This window comes from Neophocaena asiaeorientalis, unplaced genomic scaffold (genome assembly GCF_003031525.2).
Source record: "Neophocaena asiaeorientalis asiaeorientalis breed wild unplaced genomic scaffold, Neophocaena_asiaeorientalis_V1.1 scaffold476, whole genome shotgun sequence".
Classification (NCBI taxonomy): Eukaryota; Metazoa; Chordata; class Mammalia; order Artiodactyla; family Phocoenidae; genus Neophocaena; species Neophocaena asiaeorientalis.
In genome coordinates this window covers 7,763,673-7,786,345 of record NW_020172178.1, presented here as the reverse complement: position 1 = coordinate 7,786,345, position 22,673 = coordinate 7,763,673, and the positions used below count along the sequence as shown (strand labels likewise).

General features: G+C 44.8%; 1 protein-coding gene across 2 annotated transcripts in view; it reads right to left on the bottom strand.

The window, feature by feature from the left end:
* PPP2R5C (protein phosphatase 2 regulatory subunit B'gamma) overlaps positions 1-22,023 on the bottom strand; it is a 128,135-nt gene extending 106,112 nt beyond the window's left edge. For both annotated transcript variants that reach the window (XM_024759954.1, XM_024759961.1), the window contains exons 1-2: positions 21,964-22,023; positions 8,040-8,202 (exon numbers count right to left, since the gene is read on the bottom strand). The gene's annotated coding sequence lies outside the window, so the exon portion shown is untranslated. The remainder of the gene's footprint in view (positions 1-8,039; positions 8,203-21,963) is intronic.
* Between the last annotated feature and the right edge of the window lie 650 nt (positions 22,024-22,673).

The window sequence follows — 22,673 nt, the reverse complement described above, 5'->3', positions numbered from 1 at the left end:
ATATATATATATATATATATATATATTTTAGTTTTACATTCATAACATTGTAGTGTTTTCACTTGTTTCTTGAATTTTCATAGTTTTATCTCTATCTTACACTGAAAATCTTTATTTCTAATTTCATGGACGTAATTATTGCTATATCACATTAAAATGATTGACAACAATAATGATATTATTACAAACAGTAGGAACTTTGAGTTTGCTCATTTCATTGCAAAAAAAAGCTGTTGGTATATATTTGTTGTGATTCCATTAAATTTTTAAAATGTCCAGAGAGGACTGGCATCTTTAGGATGTTCAAATCCCCTTTCTAAGAGTGTAGTGTGTAGTTGTTCAAGGCCACTTTCATTTCCTTTAGGGGTGTTTTTAAGTTTCCCTCATGTGGGTTTTGCACATTTCTTAGCAAGTGTGTGCCCAGATATTTCATTATTGGTGCTATTACTGTAAATGGGATCTCCTCTTCCATTATGTCTTCTAAGTAATTGTTAATTGTTTATTTGGAGGTTGTTGATTTCTGCACCTTGCTTTCACCTCCTGCTTCCTTCCTGAATTATCTTATAGTTTGCACTAGTTTTTCAGCTGATTTTTTGGGATGTTTTCAGGTATCTAATGAGATCTGCATGTAAAAGCAATCTCACCTCTTTGTTTCTGAATCTTATATACCTTTAGTGTCTTTCTCCTGAGTTGACTGAAAGCATTAATGGAAATAGGATTTCCGTTGGTTGATGGGGAACAGACACTGGCAGGGTGCCAAAATATACCTTGTAGATTATCACTAGTATTTCTGAATTGCAAAGGGAAATACGGTACAATGGAGAGATCAATCGGTCACCACCTTACTATAATACAGTGGTAAAATCTAGCATCACTTTTGCTAGTCACCAGATAGTATGCATCTCTCACAATAAAGAAACTATCTCCTGAGTTACACAGCATCACCCCTGATATATTCTATCCACAAAAGGTTTCCATTTTCAGGAACTATAGGGAATAAGGGGGATACTTTACAGGACAATCATCTTGGCTAATTTAACAAGTCATAAACTAGTGCTGCGGTTTATGGCACTCTCAGGCTAGCAGTGACCCCAGCTGTCTGGCAGAAGCAAAAACAAATCCCTGCTGAAGGAGACGCTTTATCCTAGGTTTCAATTTATTTCAAACATTTGAGTACAGTGACCAGCATACACTGAAAAGGAGTCAGGTACACAGGAAATAAGACGTCATGAGCAAAATGGGACAAGGACTTCAGATGTTGGTAATATCTCACACAGACTATAAAGCAGCTGTGCTGACTAAAAGACATGACAAATTTGATGGTTTCTGCAAGGCAATAGGAAAATATTTTTAAAAAGTCACACAGCAGATTAAAAATAGAACTTCCATAAATGAAAAAAGAATATCTGAAATTTAAAACTTTGTGGCTGTATTTTATACTCCATTTTTCTAGTAACTTATTTTTACTCTATTTTATGAAAGTACTAGTCCATGGTGGGTTGAAAATTAAAAAGAAAACTGGTCCTTCACCATGGATAACGTGAAACTCTGATCAAGAATACAGCACGTGTAGTGAGGTGGATGGACCTAGAGTCTGTCATACAGAGTGAAGTAAGTCAGAGAGAGAAAAACAAATACTGTACGCTAACGCATATATATGGAATCTAAAACAACGGCACCGCTGAACCTAGTGGCAGGGCAGGAATAAAGACACAGATGTAGAGAACGGACTTGAGGACACGAGGTGACACGAGGTGGGGGGAAGGGGAAGCTGGGAAGAAGTGAGAGAGCAGCACTGATGTATACACACTACCAAGTGTAAAATGGATGGCTAGTGGGAAGCAGCCGCATAGCACAGGGAGATCAGCTCGGTGCTCTGTGATGACCTAGGGGGGGTGGGACAGGGAGGATGGGAGGGAGGTTCAAGAGGGAGGGGATATGGGGATATATGCATACATATAGCTGAGTCACTTTGTTGTACAGCAGAAACTAACACAACATTGTAAAGCGATTATACCCCAATAAAGATTTAAAAAAAAAAAGGGGGGGACTTCCCTGGTGGCGCAGTGGTTAAGAATCCGCCTGCCAGTGCAGGGGACACGAGTTCGAGCCCTGCTCCAGGAAGATCCCACAAGTCACGGAGCGACTAAGTCTGTGTGCCACGACTACTGAGCCTGTGCTCCTTTTCTGAGGTATGATTGACGTAAAACATTATGTAAGTTTCAGGTGTACAACATAATGATTTGATATTTGTATATACTGCAAAATGATCACCACAATCAGTCTAGTTAACAGTTAATATCCATCACCATACACAGTTACAAAATTTTTTTTTCTTGTGATGGGAACTTTGAATATCTACTCTCTTAGCGGCTTTCAAATATTCAATACGTTATTATTAACCATAGTCACCATGCTGTGCATTACGTCCCCATGACTTACTTATTTTAACTGCAAGTTTGTACCATTTGACTTCCTTCAGCCATTTCGCCTACCTCCCCACCCCCTGCCTCTGGCAGCCATTTTTAAAATTAATAGACTTTAATTATTGGGTTTACAGAAAAGCTGAATGTAAAGTGCAGAGTTCCCATACCCCTCTCCACCCTCCCCTAGTTCCTCCTATTATTAACACCTTGCAATAATGTGGCCCATTTCTTACAACTGATGAGCCAATATTGACACGTTACTATTAACTAAAGACCATAGTTTACGTTACGGTTCACTTTGTGCATTCTATGGGTTTTGACAAATGTAAAGTGCCGTGTATTCACCATTACGGTAACATATGGAGAGTTCCACGGTCTTAAAGATCTCCTGTGCTCTGTCTATTCATCCCCCCATTCTCCCGACCACTGGCAACCGCTGATCTTTTTGTCTCCACTGCCTTTTCCAGAATGTCATATAGTTAGAATCGTACAGGATGCAGCCTTTTCAGATTGGCTTTTTTCATTTAGTAATATGCATTGAAGGTCTTTTCATGGCCTGGTAGCTCATTTCTTTTTATTGCTGAATAACTTGCCATATTTCGGATGTATCATGGTTTGTTTATCCATTCACCTACTGACGGACATCCTGGTTGCTCCCAAGTTTTAGATATTTTGAAAAAATTGTGGCAGAGTTTTTATAACCACCCCAAATTCTTGCATAAAATCAAACAGTGCAACCAAGCAGGCAAAATCAAATACCCAGAGCCAACATCTACAACAAAATTAGGTGAAAATGTGTCCCCACACACACGTGAGCATATAGGAGAGCCCACCAGCAGCCACAGGCTCGTGTGCTGTCAGTGTCTGGGGGAAGACGGCAGAGAGGAACGACGGGCGTCCTCTGGAGCTGGGAACTCTGAGATAACCAGAGCCGGGTGAACCCACCTGAGAACAGCAGCTGAAAGCAGAAGGGGTCTGTACCCCACAACGGATGAGGGCAAGGAGTCCGCAGCCAAGACTGAAGGGGCCCTTGGAACCCTCAAAATTCAGCAGCCGTAGCTTTCTTCCAGAACTAGGTCACTCTGGTGAGAAACTGCTGGGAAGAGAATCCAGACTGAGCAGCAGAGGGGCAGGAGAGGAAATGGAAAAAGAAGGTCCAAATATTAGCAGGGGAAGAGAACCAAATCAGGGCACTCAGGAGGTAAGCCACCACATTTTAGAAAGTTTCACAAAAATAACCGAAGCTAGAGCTCTAGAGCCCAAGCTCCTCTTCTCTAATTTCATACACACGCGAGCATCAGCAGGGATCAAAGTCAAGTCCTACACGGAGTTCTCATAAGGAGAAAGCGAAAAGGAACTAAACGACACCTATGCAGCAGTAGAAGCATGACAGGGAGACGTCCCACAAGGACATTAAAAACTACAGCCTAACAGTTCAGGATGAGACAAAAGACATTAGAGGAATAGCATAATGTCAAAGGACTACATGAATATTAACAGAAAAACTCAGAAATAGGTAATAACTCTGTAAAGAATTAAAAAACAGAAAAAATAGTTTCGGAAATGAAGATTAACTGAAGAGAATACAAGAGCAAATAAGCACAACATAAAATGCCCTACAGGGAATAATAGTACATAAAAAAGAGAAAAAAATTAAATCAAAAAGGAATGATAAAAACCCAGAGGGAGACAACAAATGTAAAAACAGGCAAAGAAGATTCAATATTTATACAATAGGAGTCTCCACAGGAGTAAACGAAAGCAAGGGAACAGAACAAATCCTCAAAATAATAATCCAAGAAAAAGAGATTTGGTACTACATATTTAAAGAACATAGCATGTATGTGGGAAAGTCGACCCAGAATGATATATTCCGAAATTACTGGACTTTAAAGAAGAAAAAAACCTGTTTAGGCATCAAAGCAAACAGACCGAGTAACTTGTAAGATAAAGAAAATTAAACTGACATCAGAGTCTGACAGCAATGCTTTATTACAGACGGAAGTGGAGGAACATCCTTAAGATACTCATGAAAAGAAAACATGAACCGAGGACTTTCTATCCAGACATTCTTTGAAGTCTGAAATAAAAGTCTCCTAGAGAGGAAGCTTCACACCAAAATAATGAGGGGTATCAGCACAGAGACTGGAGGTGAGCGTCAGCTGTATATTCCCGTTGACAGTAAATGAAAGATTCCAGTACACATCTGATTAGAGCCAAAGGGGGATAATAAGGGAAACTAATACAGAGATAACAACTGAAGAAATAACGGCTGAGAACTTTCTACACCTGAGGAAATATAACAATCCACAGACTCAAAGTGAAAGGCAAAAATGGCTGATAAAGAGATCTATACTTGGACCCCTGGCAGTGGAATCACTGAAAAAAAAATCAATGTCCTAGTCAAAATCAGAAAAGTGGCCAGAAATCACAAACAACACTTTCAAAAAGAATGAATTTGGGGACTTCCCTGGTGGCACAGTGGTTAAGAATCCACCTGCCAGTGCAGGGGACACGGGTTCAATAAATTATGCCTCGATAAAACTCTTAAAAAAAGGCTATGATTTGAAAAAAAAAAAGAAAAGAAAATCTATGGATAGAGCTGAAGTTATACTCAGAGGAATACATGGCTTTAAGTGAACTCTGTATTTAACTTAATAAATGAGGAAAACAATAAAATAAAACAAAACAGGATAAGTAATTAAGATAAAAGTGGAAGTGAAATATATTGAAAACAAAATAATCAAAAGAATAAATGAACTCATAAGGAGACATCACCACCACAGAGGTAAAAGAAATTAAAAGATTCATTAAAGAACACAATGTACCACTCAATACGTGACCTACTCTAAAATGACCTAACGTGGAAGGAATCTGCAGATTTATCACTGAGCAAAGCACTAGGCCCAGCTGAGTTCTAAAGCAACCTTTTCACCCTGTGTCAGGTACTGTAAGATGCATCTGTTATTCCACATTTGGTTTTTGCTAAAATCGGGTGCATTTTACAATCCCCGTCATCAGATGGCAGCATGAGAGAGTGGCATAAAAATGTACAGACCATTCTCAGGAAAGATCACAAAGTGCCAGGATCAACACATTTTAGATCTGACAAAATACAGTAGTACAAAAAAGGAAGAAAACTCTGGCCCAGCTTCACACAGTAGATATGAAAGCATAGATTAACAAAAATTAATAAACTGAACCCAGCACGTAGAAAAGTTATAATATACCGTGACAATACTGAGGTTTATCTCAGTAATGCAAGAATAGCTCAAGACCAGAAAATCTATCAACACAGCAATTATTAAATTAACATCTTAAGGAGAAAAATCATATGGCACCTGATAAAACTCAGCAGCAGTGCTAGCACAAGACCAACCAGCCAGGGTGGGACTGGTAGGAGCCATGCAAATGTGAACCATGGAGCAGTAGCAGGCCGGGTGAAGGCGATTTACCAGAAACCAAGGGCCATTTTCACATGAAACGAGGACATGCTGAAGCCTTTCACCACAATGGGAGGTAACAGGGAGGCCTGCTCTCACCTCTGTTATCTCTGTGTTACTGGTCCTAGCTACCGGCATAATAAAATTAAAACCACCAGTATGTGTTGGTATAAATATTGGAAGAGAGAGAAAAGTATCTAGTTACAAATGACAGGATTATATATGCAGATGCTGGTAAAAAATTACTAAGATCAATAAGAAAATTTGATAAGGTGACAGAATAAGAAAATACTAAAAAAACCAACAGCATTTCATTAGATTCGTAAGAACTAACCAGAGGTAGAAATGCAAAAAATATAACCCCATCACAAGAGTGACAAAAGCTATAAAGCACTTAGGAATAAATTTAATGCAAAGGTAAAGAATCCCAAGAAAATCATAAAACCTTCTAAAAAGTCAGAAAACAAGACCCGAAAAACGGAGGTGATGCACCAGGTTCCTAGATGGAAAAAGAGTATCATAAAAACCCGAATCTTCCCCCAGTTAATATACCTTTAATGTAATTCCAATCAGTTCCTTTCTTTTCTGAGCCAGTCAAAATCACTTTAACGTGCATAAAGAGGCACTAATATTCTGGAACAGCCAAGAAAGATGCACCAAACGAGGCCAGTGAGGGGCACGCCTTGACCAGTGTGAAATTCTGGATATGTGGGTGTGCTCCTTCCGGGCAACAGTGTAAGTACAGGCTCTGCCTGGCCGAGCACATCCCTGATGGGCACTAGGGACAGGGCCTGGACCCTGGAGGCTCAGCAATAGCTACGGGAAGCCTTTTCCACCCCAGACATTTGAGTGTTCCCGCTGGGCCTCCTCAGGGCACTGGGGAGGAGTGACAGCAGGCCAGTGGGCGAGGGTGCTGGCCCCAGCAGAGCAGGCTCTTGGTTTTGTTTGATGTGGTCCCCCCGAACCGAGAGCAGGGCCGGTTTCCAGGTATTCCACACAATATCTGATGAATGAATGAATAGCATCAGAAAGGTATGGACTATCTGGGAGGGGAGACTCCTCAAAAATGACCTATATGCATGTCATCTACTACAAAGCTAAACCAAATATAAGCCAGATACAAGCTCTGTAAAATGCAGCGAGAGGAGAGCCTGGATTCCTAGCAAGTGAGGGGCCAGAAATGCATCCGTGAATCCATAAATCCCTCCCTCTATCCACTACTCCATCCCTCCACCTCTCCCTCTCTCCACCTACCCCTCCCCCTGTCCAGCAATCCCGGACACCTGCACTGAGCTCTGGCTCTCTGCCCTGCAGTGCGGAAGGCGCTGGAACACACCTGTAGAGATGACAAGCTTCCTGCTCCAAGTTCATATGTGATGAAAATTAACTGTAGAAGACCCACTGCTATGAATTTAAGGTATGAACATTGTCTGATGTTTCATTACACTAGTCTTATATTTTAGTAAACATAAAAGTGTTCAGAGGTTCACATTTGACTTTGGGGTCCTTACCCTATTTCCCCAATAAGGTTTTATGTACTTCAAGATCTCCTACAGGAGCACTTTTAGGGGTTGAACACCCTCAGACGGAAAGGGGTGGCTGTGCTGTTTGGGGGGAAGTTTGAAGCAAAGAGCACTGTTCCTTGACTAGTCTCAAGTAGGAAACCCTGGGTAGAGATACTCCCCAAATGACTCACAAGGAGCAAGTCCATAGGGGACTATCATTATAGCCCTCACTTCCCCAACACCAGAATAATGAAGAGCTTCTACCACAGTGTTTACAATTACTCTACTTGTAGTTACTCCTTTCTGAATTTCTAGAGCTCTAAGACAAATGAAAGAGGAGAATTACTTAAAAGAAAATTGGCTAGCTTAATTACAATTAACAGGAAAAGATTTAAAGTCTTTCCTCTGCGTGTGTGTTTTTTTTTAAGTGTTTTGTACCTGTAATGTACTCATGATTACATTTTTATCTTAAATGGCTCTGGAATTTGAAATATTAGTTGGTTAAGTTAGTGACATTCAATCTAAAAAAACTGAATAAAGAAAAAATAACCCTACAGAATTTAAACACAGCAAAGGTACAAGAAACTAGCAAACTATCAAAAGGTTACTCTTTCCCCCTAAATGGGGAAACTTTTAACTTTTGAAAGATGAATAATAAAAATTACCTTTTAAAGATGGTAGTTTTTGAAGTTCTCTATTATTGCTGGCGCTAAACCTGGAAGAATTTTGCCGTTTGTCTTTCTTCACTACGGGCTGAGGGGCTGGCACTTTTAGTTTACTAGATACTGCAGACGGGGCAGCAACAAGGCTGTTTTTCCTGCTGGGAATCTGTTTCCAAAACGAAAACAAAAACAAATGAGTACGTCAAATGGTTGTATTTTATAGCACAATTAGCATAGGCAAAAAATACACATAGAAATGCAAGTTTTGGACTTCCCTGGTGGCACAGTGGTTAAGAATCCGCCTGCCAACGCAGGGTACACGGATTCGAGCCCTGGTCCAGGAAGATCCCACATGCCGCAGAACAACTAAGCCCACGAGCCACGACTACGGAGCCCACGTGCCACAACCACTGAAAGCCCGCGCGCCTAGAGCCCGTGCTCCGCAACAAGAGAAGCCACCGCAATGAGAAGCCCGAGTACCGCAACGAAGAGCAGCCCCCGCTCGCCGCAACTAAAGAAAGCTCACACGCAGCAACAAAGACCCAACGCAGCCATAAATAAATAAATAAAATAAATAAATAAAAAATTTTAAAAATGCAAGTTTTGCTCTGGGATAGTCTCCTTCACGCTACTGTAAACAACTCAACCCCTTATAGTTGCTGGAGTTTGAGGCTACATCCCACCCCTACCAATGCTACATTTCAAGAGACTTCACAGATATACCTAATTTCCCGTATCTTCTTTCAAACTTCTTACTTATAGGTTGATGATAGTGACCCTCCAAAGATGTTCACATCCTAATTCCTGGATCCTATGAATATGGTTCCTTACTTGGCAAAAGGGACTCGGCAGGTGTGATGAGGTTAAGGATCCTGGGATGGCAGATGATCCTGGGTCATCAGGAAGGGCCCCACGTAATCACACAGGTCTTTGTGAGACAAGAGGAGGCAAGGAGGCCACGAAGCAGAGGTCAGAGGACGGAAGATGCTACGCTGCTGGCTTTGATGACAGAGGAAGGGGCCCTGAGCCAAGGAGTGCAGGTGGCCTCTAGAAGCTGGAAAAGCCCAGGAAACGATTCTCCTCTAGAGCCTCCAGAAAGGACTGGCCAGGCTGACACCTTAATTTCAGCCCATTTCAGACTTCTGACCTCCAGAACTCTAAGATAATGAGCTTGTGTTCTTTTACGCCATTAAGTTTGTGGTCATTTGTACAGCACCGACAAGAAACTAGTATAGCTGAATACCTTATAAATGACAGCTTTCCCTGTCTGCTCACATTCAGCCCTCAAAAACCAGTAAAGGCTACCGAAAGGCGCTTTCCTCTTGAGCAACAGGAAATGCTCTTGCTTCTAGCCTTTCCTTGCATTCGTCTCCAGGCTCCAGATTCTGTGTGCTCATCTCCAGCCTGCTCCGTGACAGCTAGGCTGTCCCACGACGTGCAGTTGACACGCAAGGTTTGGAGCGTTGCCAACACTCAAGCAGAGGCGGTGGATGAGTGTGAGGGCACACGCAGCAGAGCCAGGGGGGTCCCCTGTCATCCGTGCAGGCTAACGGGTCGAGCTTGCCCAGGAGCCCTGTGGAGCTTGGCTGTGCTCGGCCCCAGCTGTGACGGCTGACAGCCACAAAGGTGAGTGTCCGCTGTCAAGATTCTTTGTACAACACACTCCCTCCTCCCACACCCTCCTGTCTGCCCAAGGATGGACTCTATGTGCACACAGGCTCTTTTAAAAAGCCCATCAAACTCGTCCTAGAAACACGACCCTGCCAAGCCCCTTCCAATTACAGAGCGCCAAAGAGACACACTGACTGGAGCCCCCAACTATATGCTCTCATCCTTGAATGGGATTTTTACTAAGAAGTGAGAGCTGCTTTATTTTTTAATAAGGTGCTTAAGGATATTTGGAAAGAGTTTTCCAAGAAGCCATACTGCCACGCACAGACAGAACTCTGAACCGTGAGCCAGGGCCTGGGTTCCCTTTTCTCCTACAGCCAATTCCTCGAAATGTGCTTTCTTGGGCTCTGACCATGATGTCTGTCGTTCTTTCCACCTAATCATGAAAGCATGGGTCTTTCTTCCTTACAAACACCGTCCATAACTCTCCTGTTCCACGGAATTCACCAAGTTAAAACCATCCTGCACGGCTTTCTCTAGATGCCCCCAGAAAGCCCTAGCGGTTACTCCACAGTCTCAAACAGCCCCTCCTAGAAGACGTACTCCTTTCCAATGTTGTTACATACACACACGTCCTGCACACTAAAGTCCGTTTCCTTTTTATTCTCCTGTAATGCCGAACCCAGTGCTATACACGTAATGACCGTGACAAACAGCTGGGTACAGACATGAGCAAAAACAACACCGCTGCTCCTACCCAGACAGGAGAACGGACTGTGCGTCTTACCGAAAGCAGCTTTTTGCACTAGGACTGGGTGATCTGGCCAATACACGGAGCAGACCGAGTCCAGGGGTATCGACAGCCACCACAGGGCGCACGCTGAGGTAAGGCTTCCAACGTCCGGGACAACACAGTTACCCGAACGCCTGCCGCCTCTCCCTCTGGCCTCCCTCCAGAGCGCTCTCCTCGGGACGGGACGGGCAGAGTGAGCGTCTAGCAAAGAAAACCTGGCTCCATCACCCCCTCCACCTTAAGGGCTGTCTCCAAACTCCCGCAACCGCGGTCACCACCTCCCTGCTCGGGCTGGGCCTGGCGGCCCGCTCTCCACGCTCAGGTCCTGGCGAGGCCCTCCCCGCTGCCCAGGAGTCGCTCCTGGCCCCCTCGGCTGTAACTCCGTCCCTCTGCCAACCCCGAGGGGACGCCCCCGCACAGGGACCCGTAGCTGGGGGTGCGGGCCGGTTCCCTGAGGGACACGGGGCTGCCCGGGTCCCGACAGCAGGCTGAGGCGCCTGCGAGGTCTGAGGGCTGCTCTGAGGACGTGCGAAGACCCGAAGGGGAGGAGCTCTACGTGTGGGTGTGCGCGCGCGCGCACGTGTGTATGTGCATGTGCGCGCGCGCGGCACTGAGAGCCCGCGTGCAGGCGGGGCGAGGCCGAGGCTGGCGCGGCCCCAGGCGCCCAAGCTACGGAGCTCCCCTCTATCTGAAGGAGCTGGAAGCCATGGAGAGCGTTCGGGCTGGGCGATGACACAAAAAGCTTTCCCTTTTTAAAAGGCCCTCAGGCTCAGGTGTGGAAGCGGAAGGGCCCACAAGAAGGCTTTTCTGCTTGTCTAGACAGGAGGTCAAGACCCGGAAGCGGAGGCGCGTGGGCGGGGGGGTGTCTCTGGGAACCCGGGCTCCCGCAGATGGCGGATGGTGGGACGAGTCACCGATGTGGCAGGGAAAACAAGTAGAAATAAGCCCAACTGTGAAGGGGCTGCGGCTGCGGCACCCGGGTGGCGATTCCACACAAACGAGGCGAGGAGTCGGAACTCAACGCATCTCCCGCTCCCTCCACGGCTGCTTTATCTGTATCACAGTAACCAGTAGCTGAAACCCCATAGCGGCACGCCTTTCCATCAAAGCAGTGTGGTACTGGCCTAAGGACAGACATGCAGATAGATGGATGGAACAGAATTAAGAGCCAAGACCACTCAGTGGGAAAAGAACAGTCTCTTCAACCAATGACGCTGGGACAGCTGGGTAACCACGTGCAAAAGAATGAAATGGGGGGGGGGGAATCCCTACCTCACACATAAACAAAAATTATAAACAAAAATTAACTCAAAACAGATGAATGACCAGTCATATTCACGACCTAAATTTAAGAGCTAAAACCATAAAACTCTTAAGAGAATACAGAGGTAAATCTTCATGACCTTGGATTTGACAGTGGTTTCTTAGACATAACACCAGAGGCACAAGCAACGAAAGAAAAAACGTAAATTGGACTTAATACAAATTTAAAACTTTTGTGCATCAAAAAGACACACACACAAAGACACAAAAGACACTTTTTATTAAGAAAGTGAAAAGACAATCCATGGAATGGGAGAAAATATCTGCGAGTTTTGTAATAAGGGTCTAGTACCCAGAATGTACAGGCAATATCAGAGATACTGGAGGAATTCCAGGTCCTGCTCCAGACCACGGCAATAAAGCAAACATCACAATGAAGCAGTCACATGAAGTGTTTGGTTTCCTAGGGCATATAAAAGTCATGTTTACACTATACTGTAGTCTATTCAGTGTGCAATAGCATTACGTCTAAAACAATGTACACACCGTAATTAAAAATACTTTATTGCTAAAAAATGCCAACCATCCTCTGACAGCACCGGGTTGTCACAAACCTTCAATTTATTAAAAAAAACAGTATCTGCAAAGTACAACAAAGTGAAGTGCAATAAAACAAGGCATGCCTGCGTTAAGAACTCCAACAACAGAAAGACAAACACCCATTTAAAAAACTGGCAAAGGGGGCTTTCCTGGTGGCGCAGTGGTTAAGAATCCGCCTGCAAATGCAGGGCACACAGGTTTGAGCCCTGGTGCGGGAAGATCCCACATGCCGTGGAGCAACTAAGCCTGTGCGCCACAACTACTGAGCCTGCGCTCTAGAGCCCGCGGGCCACAACTACTGAAGCCCGCGCGCCTAGAGCCCATGCTCCGCAACAAGAGAAGCCACTGCAATGAGAAGCCCATGCACTGCAACGAAGTGTAGCCCCCACTTGCCACAACTAGAGAAAGCCCGTGCGCAGCACCAAAGACCCAGTGCATCCGGGAAAAAAAAACCTGGCAAAGAACTTGAACAGACGTTTCTCTGAAGATATGGCCAATAAGCACATGAAAAGATGCTCAAGATCTTTAGCCATTAGGCAAAATGCAAATGAAAACCACTACGGCATAATACTTCACACCCACTAGGGTGGCTATAATTTAGAAAAAAAGGAAAACAAGTGTTAGGGAGGATGTGGAGAAATTGGAAACACGAGTGCACAGAGCACTCACTGAAAGCAAACTGCTTGAGGGCAGGGGCCCTGCTGTGTCCCATGCTGAATCCCCAGCACCTGCGATGGCGCTCAGCACATAGTAGGACCTCAGAACGTACCTGCTGGATGACTATGAGTGAGTGAATCTACTGAAGGGAAGACTGCAACGTGAAAGAGAATGACCATTCAACCGGCCAGTCGGGGCGACAGACTTTCTGTCGTAGAACCACAGCCCAGTTTGTCCGTAACCTCGCGGAGAAGGCCCCAGCGCAGGCCGACAGTGCTGTGACTTACTGGAAGCCTCAGCTGGCCATACCCTGGCACTACGCCAAGGTCGAGCTGGCCGCTCCAACCCCTGCTGAGATCCCTACAGCTATTCAGAGCTTGAAAAACATTGTCAGTGGTGCTCAAACCGGTAGCTTCAAACAGCTCTCAGTTAAGGAAGCTCTGCTGAATGGTTTGGTGGCCACTGAGGTGTGGATGTGGTTTCATGTGTGGCATCATTGGCTATGATGTTTGAAGACCAACCTTTCACATGTGATTATATTTGCTTTATTATTTCGGTGTTCTCGGACCATGTATGAGCAGACTGTTTTTTGAATAAGATAAGGCAATGTGTCAAAAAAAAAAAAAGGAAGGAAGGAAGGAAGGAGGAATGAAGTCAGGGAGGGAGGGAGGGAGGAAAGAAAGAAAGGAAGGAAGGAAGGAAGGGAGGGAGGGAGAAGGAGAAAGGCCAGATGAAGATGACTCTGGGAGAGAGAATGTTCCCTCCCACTACAGAGCCCATCCTCTCCCTCTGACCACACCGTACTGCTTCCGGTGCGATCCGGAGCAAACCAGAACAGTCCAGAGAGGTTTGCTCTGTGATGCAGGGCTCAGAGTGGATCAAGTGAAATGGGCAAGTACAGACTTCGCACTACTTTCTTTTTTAGATAGATGTCTAAAAAGAAAGACGAAGATGAGAAGCAGACAAGGTGGCTGTCTCCCTGGGGCCTCTCTGGGTCCACTCCTGTGGGGACTGGCGTGGCCTCCTCTGTGTTTCCGGTGTGGGTCTTTAGAACGTAGGCGGGTCCTGGACCAAGTGGTAAGCAGGGCCTCCTTCCCACCTCACCACCAAAGCCCCTTCTCACCTGTTTCTTTACCCGATTTTACCCATTTCCTTCTCTTTTGCCAATTTATGTCTTTTCTCTTAAATTTAATCTTAAATTTGATATTTCATATTAAGAAGAGTGACAGCTAACAAAGTTAAGTTCAGTGCGCTCACATTAGAGTTATTTTGGAAGCTACTGCTAGGGTCTAAGGCAGCTCTGTCCAGTAGAACTTTCTGTGAAGTGGGAAATGCTCCCTATCTACTGTCCAGCAGGGGAGCCATTGGCCACGTGCGGCCACTGGGCACTTGCAATGTGGCTAGTGTGACCAAGGAACTGAATTTCTCAATCTAATGTATTTTTCATTAACTTAGACAGCCACGTGTGGCTAAAGGCTAACTAACCTCTTGGATGGCGCTGGTCCAGCACCTCAGAGCCGCCAGGTACCCACTGCACAAAACCAGCTTTAGGTTGGAGCTAATGGCCCTTTACAGCCATGCTCAAGTTCATCTTTAAAAAACACTTATGATAAAGGAAAACGCAAAGTCTTCCAACTAACAAAGATTTTCTTCCTCCCCCCCCTTGGAGAGTTAAATTTCTAGGCCGGTTCTCTCACTCCCCCAGGTGGAGAAGACGAAGATGACACTGTCTCCGGCGTTTGGGAAGCAGCCCTTCCCAGCATCGGCTGTTCTCAAACCTGAGGGAGAAGCACGGCCCGGGGAGTCTCCGCTCCACATGACAGACTGACAGCAAGACGCAAGGCTGTTACCAAAATGCTGGGCCAAACCAGATGGCATCACTCCCTGACCTGGGCAGGTGCCCAACATTCAAGGAAACACTGAAGACTTTCTCGAGTTGCGATCTGTCAGAGGAATTTTCCCTGTGACTTAGGAAAACGTCCCCATGACATGCTGGTGCAGACTGACTCTCCCAGCTCCCCACACGCAGGTGGAAACCTCGCCACCACTGTGGGGCAGGGCTCAAGGCTTGCATTCGCTCGGAGCTGCTTCCACGAACTGGAACACTTTACATGATTGCATGTAAGTCGCTTGAAGGACTCTTTCTAGAATCACACATCACGTAACGGAGCTTTTATTTAAGAGGGACAGGGATGCTGACTGATCTTATCTGCCAGCTTACCTGCAACACACACGCCACATCCAACACGCACTCAGGAACTCCACAATTTAATGGCGATCCTGTGTTTGCTTAGATGCTTTCAAACATCTGATTTCCTCACTCAAAGCTCCAGGTGGCTCTTTACAAGAATGTGCTCCATCTTGTCCCATCTATTCAGCGGCTACAAGTGTGACTGACTGCGGGGGCGGGGGGGCAAGTTACTCCCAAGTCTCCTGAATGTCCAAGCTCGACAGATGTGACACTTCACAAGTAACAGAAAACAGTACTTCACGAGTAAGGACAATAGCATACTCCTTATCTTACCAGTGCTTGCACAGGACGAGAGACGCTCAAAACAAACCTCTCTCTCTCTCTCTCTCTCTATGTGTGTGTGTGTATATATATATATATATATATATATATACACACACACACACATATATTTCTGTGTGTGTACATACACACACAACTTATAAATATGTATTATGTTCTGCTGAGAAATACTCCCAAAATAAAATTAAAATAAGAAAGACAGGGACTTCCCTGGTGGTCCAGTCTTTAAGAATCCACCTTCCAATGCAGGAGACGCAGGTTTGATCCCTGGTCGGGGAACTGAGATCCCTCATGCCACGGAGCAACTAAGCCCGTGCACTCTGGACCCGCGGGCCACAACTGGAGAGCCTGCAGGCCACAAGTAAGACCCGATGCAGCCAAATAATAAATATTAAAAAAAAAAGATAAAGTACCAAAGATCATATGGAAACCTTGTATTTACATGGAAACCCTATTTTGAAATGCTTTAATTAGAATAAGGTCTCATGACACTATGCTTTTTACTACTGACCTCTGGTCGTACATAAAAGCAAACGAAAAACAAAAATAAACTACAGTTGACCCTTAACCAGCATGGGTTTGAACTGCACGGGTCCACTGAGACATGGCTTTTTTTCAGTAAATACGTAGTACACTACTACATGGTCCGAGGTTAGTTGAACCCCTGGATGTAGAACCACAGATACGGAGGAACCATGGATATGAAGGACCAACGCTAAGTTATACTGGAAGTTTTGACTGCGCAAAGGTTGGCACCCCTAACCCCCATGTTATCCAAGGGTCAACTGCAGTCTTCTTAAATTTTACAAAAAAAGTTAGAAACATTAGGAAAAGACCTAATACTATAACCTTCTGCTTTGGTATAATGCTATTTATTTGAAACAAATTACAATGAATGAAAATTCTGCATTAAAATTCCCTTAGAGGATCAAAGAGGTGATAAAGCAATAAGCCTCTTAACAAGAGAGATTTTTTTTTTCTTTCAAATTTACAGTATCAGAAAAAAAAACCAGCAAGCTGATTGATTTGAAGCTCTCCTTCTTCCTGAGCACTTTCAAAAGCACCAACAAATACCTCTTGACGCCAGGCCCTAATATGTACGGCATATTAGTGCAAAGACGAATCAAGTTAAAGTGCTGTCCTCAAGGTCTCTGTCTAGTTAGGGAGGCAAATCACAGGGAAATAAAAGTTGTCCAAGGCACTATACATAATAAAATAGTTGGTGCAGCAAATGATTGCTATTCAAACTGAAAATATGGAAAAAATACGTTCCAAGATGGTGAGAAAAACCTTCCTTTAAATTTTAGAAAAAATGAACTTCAGTTGGAGCTAAAAAGATGAAAGAATACAGATAAGAAAGAGGATGGGAAAAAAGTATTCTACAACAGTTCTCAAAGTGGGGTCCCTTAGGCCCCTTCTGGGATCTACTATTTTTATGATAACACCAAGACACGCTTTGCCTTTATAACCATTGTTATGTTGATTTTTCACAGGCTACCAGAGATGTGGTATCAAAACAGACTGAATGCAGGCGCAGACTTGAGAGGCCAGCTGTCTTTTATTAAGCCAGACATTAAAGAGATTTGCAAAAATATAGAGCAATGCCATTTTTTCCGTGAACTTTTGTAAATAGTTTTCTCATAAAAAGACTCTAGGGCTTCCCCGGTGGCGCAGTGGTTGAGAGTCCACCTGCCAATGCAGGTAAAAAAAAAAAAAAAAAAAAGACTCTATTTATGTTAACATGTAATGGGTGTGTTATTAGATGAATTAATGCATATTTAAAATTTTTCAATTTTAGTTTCTAATATGAAAAACACCTGAAAGCTACAGCCCACCTAGATCAGAGCTCTTTGGGACCCTCATGAATTTTGATGTCCCTTTTGTTTCAGCAGCACTGCTCTTCTCACGGACACGTGCCAGGCATGATTTGCAAGCAAATGCACATGCTCTGTGGAGGGATCTTTCTAAGCAGTGGTTGCAACACGGAGCCATTTTGCCCTCCAGGAGACACTGGGCAACGTCGAGAGGCACTTTTGGTTGTCACCACTGGAGGGGACGGGGAGCTACTGGCATCTAGTGGGGCTGACCAAGGATGCTGGGGAACATGCACAGGACCACAGGGCGGCCCCACAGGGAACACCTGGCCATGGTGCTGAGGGTGGGCTGCCGCTCAAGGGCAGCGGTGTCACCCGTGGGAGACACTCAGGGCCTACCAAGCGGCCAGCTTGTAGTGCAGGGCAGGAGTGGGCGCCAAAGAGGGGGCGGCTCAGGGAAGCCTCAATCCCCTGAGGACAGTGAGGTCACGGCACCTCCGGACCCCAAGTCCTTCCAGTCAGCAGCGGACTGTCCTCTCTGCAGAGCCATCCTTCCTGAACACCGTGGCTCTAAGCAAAGATGACGCGGACTGATTGGAAGAATGGCAATTAAAATCAGGGAACTCCCATTTCCTATAAAATAATTACTTAAGAATTTCAAAAAAGTTTTTTTTTTTTTTGGCTGCGTGGCATGCGGGATTAGTTCCCCGACCAGGGATCGAACTAGCACAGAGTGAACCACTGGACCGCCAGGGAAGTCCCACCACAAAAGTTCTTAAAGTACTATTCCTCTCTGCGTTTCACCGGAGTCCAGTTTAGGGTTGTACTGGAAAAAGTCGGGAAGAGAACGATGGAAAAAGCGGCATGGGAGGCCCCCAGTGAGAGTCTGAGCTCAGAATTCAGCCTCCAGACAGAGGCTTTTGGTGTTTGGGGACAGGAGTCGGGGACTCTCTTCTCGGGAAGGGACAGTCACGGCCGCCTCCCCAGAAAACCCACACAGCAACACAACCACTTCCTTGTCCTCCTCCAACTCACTCAGCTTAAAACGCCTGCTACAGAGTCACATGACTGGAGAGTCAAAAAATGTTTCATGGAAAGGTGTCTTTCATAAAAACGTTATTCCCATTAACATGTAACGGGTGTTACTGTTATTACTAGATGAATTAGTAAATATTTCTAAAATTTCAGTTTAAATTTCTAGGACACAACTCCACCACCGACACCGATGAGACCCCAGCCAAGACTTGGCTCCCTGTCTCCGGAACCCTGGGGGCAAGGGGCCAGGGGAATGTAAACGGATAGGTCATAAAGAGAAAGCAAAGTTATCACTAAAGGTAGAAGGGGTCAAAATAAGCTAACAAGTTGGAGAGAGGATTGTTCAGCCTTCCTTTCAGCAACAGATATTACGTAAGAGTAGAGACTTTCAAACAAAACTGAGCTGAAGCAGGATAAGTAAGACACACAACTGGAGAACAACACACAACGACCTTTAATGTGCTTACAACGAATCACTTTACAAAAAGCGCGAACACTTTTTAAAACGTAACTTTGGACACAGTACACAAATTAAAGTAACGGTATCAAAAACCACGATTCCATGGTCTGATCCTCTAAAATGGACTTTGGGACTCTCTGAGCAATTTACTAGGATCCTAAATGTTCATCCAATGAGCCTAGCTACGTTTCTACAGACTTGAGTGTTGCGCTGAGAACAGCTGCTCAAAGATGAGCTCCCTCTGTCAATCTCCACGGTTTTCCAAGGTCAAGTTACCTGTGAGCCCATTTGCATCCTCACTCCTTAAAAGTGTGCTATGAAATAAACCAGCAGGATGTACTGGGCGGAAACAGATTCCCAGGACACGTATGGATAAGCAGATCAAACATTAAACATTCTATGGGAAAGAGAAAAAAAGCAAAGAAAGATGTTCCAATACACATCGTTCAAGGAATAGGAATTTCTACCAAGAGGCAAAAGTTGTGCAGCAGCAGTTACGACTCTTGATGGTGTTCTGTTACATGGGAAGACATATCCTGCCAGATATCTTGCAGGGAAAACTTTCAAGAGAGGTCACGCCTAATCTATCCCATAAACTTAAAAATGGCCAAACCGGAAACTCACCGAGTCGTTTTAGGGCAGGGGAAACAGGGCCACAGAAGTTAGGTGCCATCGTTTACGGCCATCAGGAGTCAGCATTTTATTCACTAAGCCCCTGGCTGAAGCACTCTATCCGTTACTGCAGGACTTCCTGCTAAAAACCCACGCCACCAAATGTCCCCCTGTTCTAACCACAAAGTGGTCTGCAATGTTGGCCACCTGCTCCTTTGTTTTCCTTGAGGCCAGATTATCACCGGCCAGGACTTCTGTGTAAGGACCTTCCCCACATTTGAAGGGGTGTATTATTTAAGGCAACCACAGGCCAAGTTCTTTAACGTTTTCTCTGTTGGGATTACTTCTCTGCCCTGGATGAGCACCTACTCTGCACCTTTCGGGCTGGGCAGCCCTGGATGCGCTAACTGTCCTAACAGAGGGGTGTCCACAGGGTAACCTGAACCAACGCTGACTGTGAAGGTGACGTGACATCAGAAAGGTGTGAAAAGCAGCGTAGGAACTGCAGACCCATGTCAACGGTTCAGGTTAAAATATTCGAGTTCAGAGTAGTATCAGCAGACAGGAGAGGAAGCGAGTGTGTGTAATGATCTAATTCACCTGCGTGAGTCCATCACACTTGGTAAGGGGGTGGGACTAGAAATGAAGAACAGAGAGGAACACTGAGGTGAGAGAGACAGTGGAAAAGCAATGGTCAACTCCAAGTTCAAAGGAACAGAAGTGCCTCAATTTGTGCGCCTGCAAAATATACACAGTGATCTGCCAACTGTCATGTTAATATGCCATGTTGCCTCTGGGATCCTTAGGAGGAAGTAGTGAAGGGCCCAACATTTCAGTATTTTTCAGTGGTAATTTCAAGCTCTGTAGCTCCAGCTCTTAGTAGCGCTAGAAAAAATACAAAAAGACAAGTGGGGCATCACACTCAAGACACTGCAGGCCACACCTCAAGAATCTAGGGCAACTGACCATCTAAGAACCCAAAATCCACCTTAAACACACATTTTCCTTATCATTGGCTTTGGTATCTTTGAGTTACTGAGAGGTTTTCTTCAGATTCAAACTTAACATTTTCCCATCCTTACAGCCAGGTTCTTTCCACTAAAACAGGAATAAATGAAACATACACGCTGATTTTTGTGTGTGTGACACGCGCAGTGAGAGACAGGTATGTGAGCAAGAAAGGTTTGGGGGAGCACTAGAAAGTCTAAGCAGTTTTAATGCAAGATCGATAAACCAAAAAAGGGAAAAGAAAAGGCATACACCCTTGCGCAGCCACTAAATTTCATTTAAATCAATTTAGTCAAAAGAGTGACAGGGAAGTAATCAAGTCAAATGCAAGAATGCCACAGTAAAACTTGACTGCCTGCTATAAAGAAAGGGCAGGGAAAGCCTGGCACAAAGATATTGATAATTAAGGAACCTTTCGGATTTCTGCTTTTTGCTTTGGGGAGGGCAACAGATTTGCTGGAATAAACCACCTCCTGAAGAGGAGGGAGGCTTAGAATGTACCAAATGATAAGGAAAAGATAACCTGGGGCTTAAAAAAAAAAAAGAAAAAAAGGCTACTGCAGATAATGGTCCGTTAACTTATCTGCCAGACAGAACTGAACTCTACTCTAATTTGGCTTCTAGGAAAGGGTCTGACACTTGTAAATTACTGTCATCTGTGATAAGACGAAGGACTTCAACAATCCAGCTCTGGAGAACTATGACACCAAATTAAGCAGCTTCTCTGCTACCGGTGATTCAAAAGGGCCTATTAGCTCTGCCTGGGTCCATGCAGCTCCTAGACCCGTAGCCCAAGGTGCTCCAGTTCAACAACTAGTCACAAGGAAGAAAAGGCAAAGCCAAGCGCTGGCTCTGCGAATGCTATCAAAGCCCAATCCCACCAGGTAGACACAATCCTCATGGAGCATCCCAGCTGTTTCCTCAATGAGCCCAAAGGCAAGAAGCAAAAGTGGTCAGAATTGGCCACTACAAAGAAAAAAAATGTGAAAGATGATAGAAGATTGCACAAAGATAGCAAAGCTAGATAAGCCAAAATATACCAACATGGTTGGGGAAAGAGGCTAAGGGGAACAGACATCAACAGAGAAAAGCACAGGGCACGAGCAGCAGACACTGCATCCAGGAAAGCAAGGGTGACAGGAGCAAGAGGCTGAGCTGCTGAGAGACAGACCCGGCCCCTTGTAAAGGAAGAGGGAGGATGGGAAAACCAACAGGAACTTGAACAACTCCAGTATGAGAGAGCCCCTGAAACCCGTCTCCACAGGAGGGCTGCTAGATTTGAGATTTGGGGGGTGGGGGATGAACTTAAAAATACTAGCAGCACAGATACGCACAACTTTCATTAAAACATTCCTATTTCCCCGAAGGCGAATAATACAAACCCAAATAACTAAAACGGAGGGTTATGAAAGACACCAGAAAAAAATCTCATACAGGGAAACATTTTAGAAGACCCTAGGTTTTCTCGCCCTCATTTTTTCTACCCTAAGTTAAAAGGTGTTCATGAAAAAAATGGAAAGAGAATATTTAAGAATAGTTACCTCTGATTCTATTATGTCTTGTCCTTCTTTTGAACTTTTTCCACTTTTCCCTGCTTTTGGCGATTCCTGGGAAACATAAAGCAGAATCAATTAGGCTTCTCAATGTTTAGACTGCTAAACATCAGATAAACCAAAATGCAGTTTTACAAATAGTTATACAATTTAACAATGACTTTTGATAGTTTTAATCAATACCATCAAGAAATTCTACATCGTATGGTTTAGAGATACAATATTGTGATGTGACACCCACCCACCCAAATTCAGATTCTCCTTGTTTTCTTCGTCTGCATTATCTGGCACTGACAACTTTAAGCAGAAAACAGGTAAACCCACATTTATACAGCGCTCTCAGCATCTTGAAAGATCCACACCACATCCCTTTTTTTCCTTCCCACCCTAAACCCTGGGAGCGAGGATTTCTGGGGTGATTCTGAAACGCTACAGAGCTCCACCTGAAGCAAAAACATAACCCCCCCCTCCCAAAATGCAAACGCAGCACGCTCGCATGCATCGCCGCCGCCGCCACCCAGGATAATAATAGTATTTCAGAGCCCCAGAGCGTCCCTCCGGAAGGCAGACGATTCTTCCTAAGCCTTAAACGGAGTCCGTTCGCTACCCATCTCCCCGGCCGGGGGTCCCTGATAGGCGCCTGCACCCTCACCCCTGGAGCCCCTGCCCAGGCGTCTGCGAGGCTGGGTCAACCACCT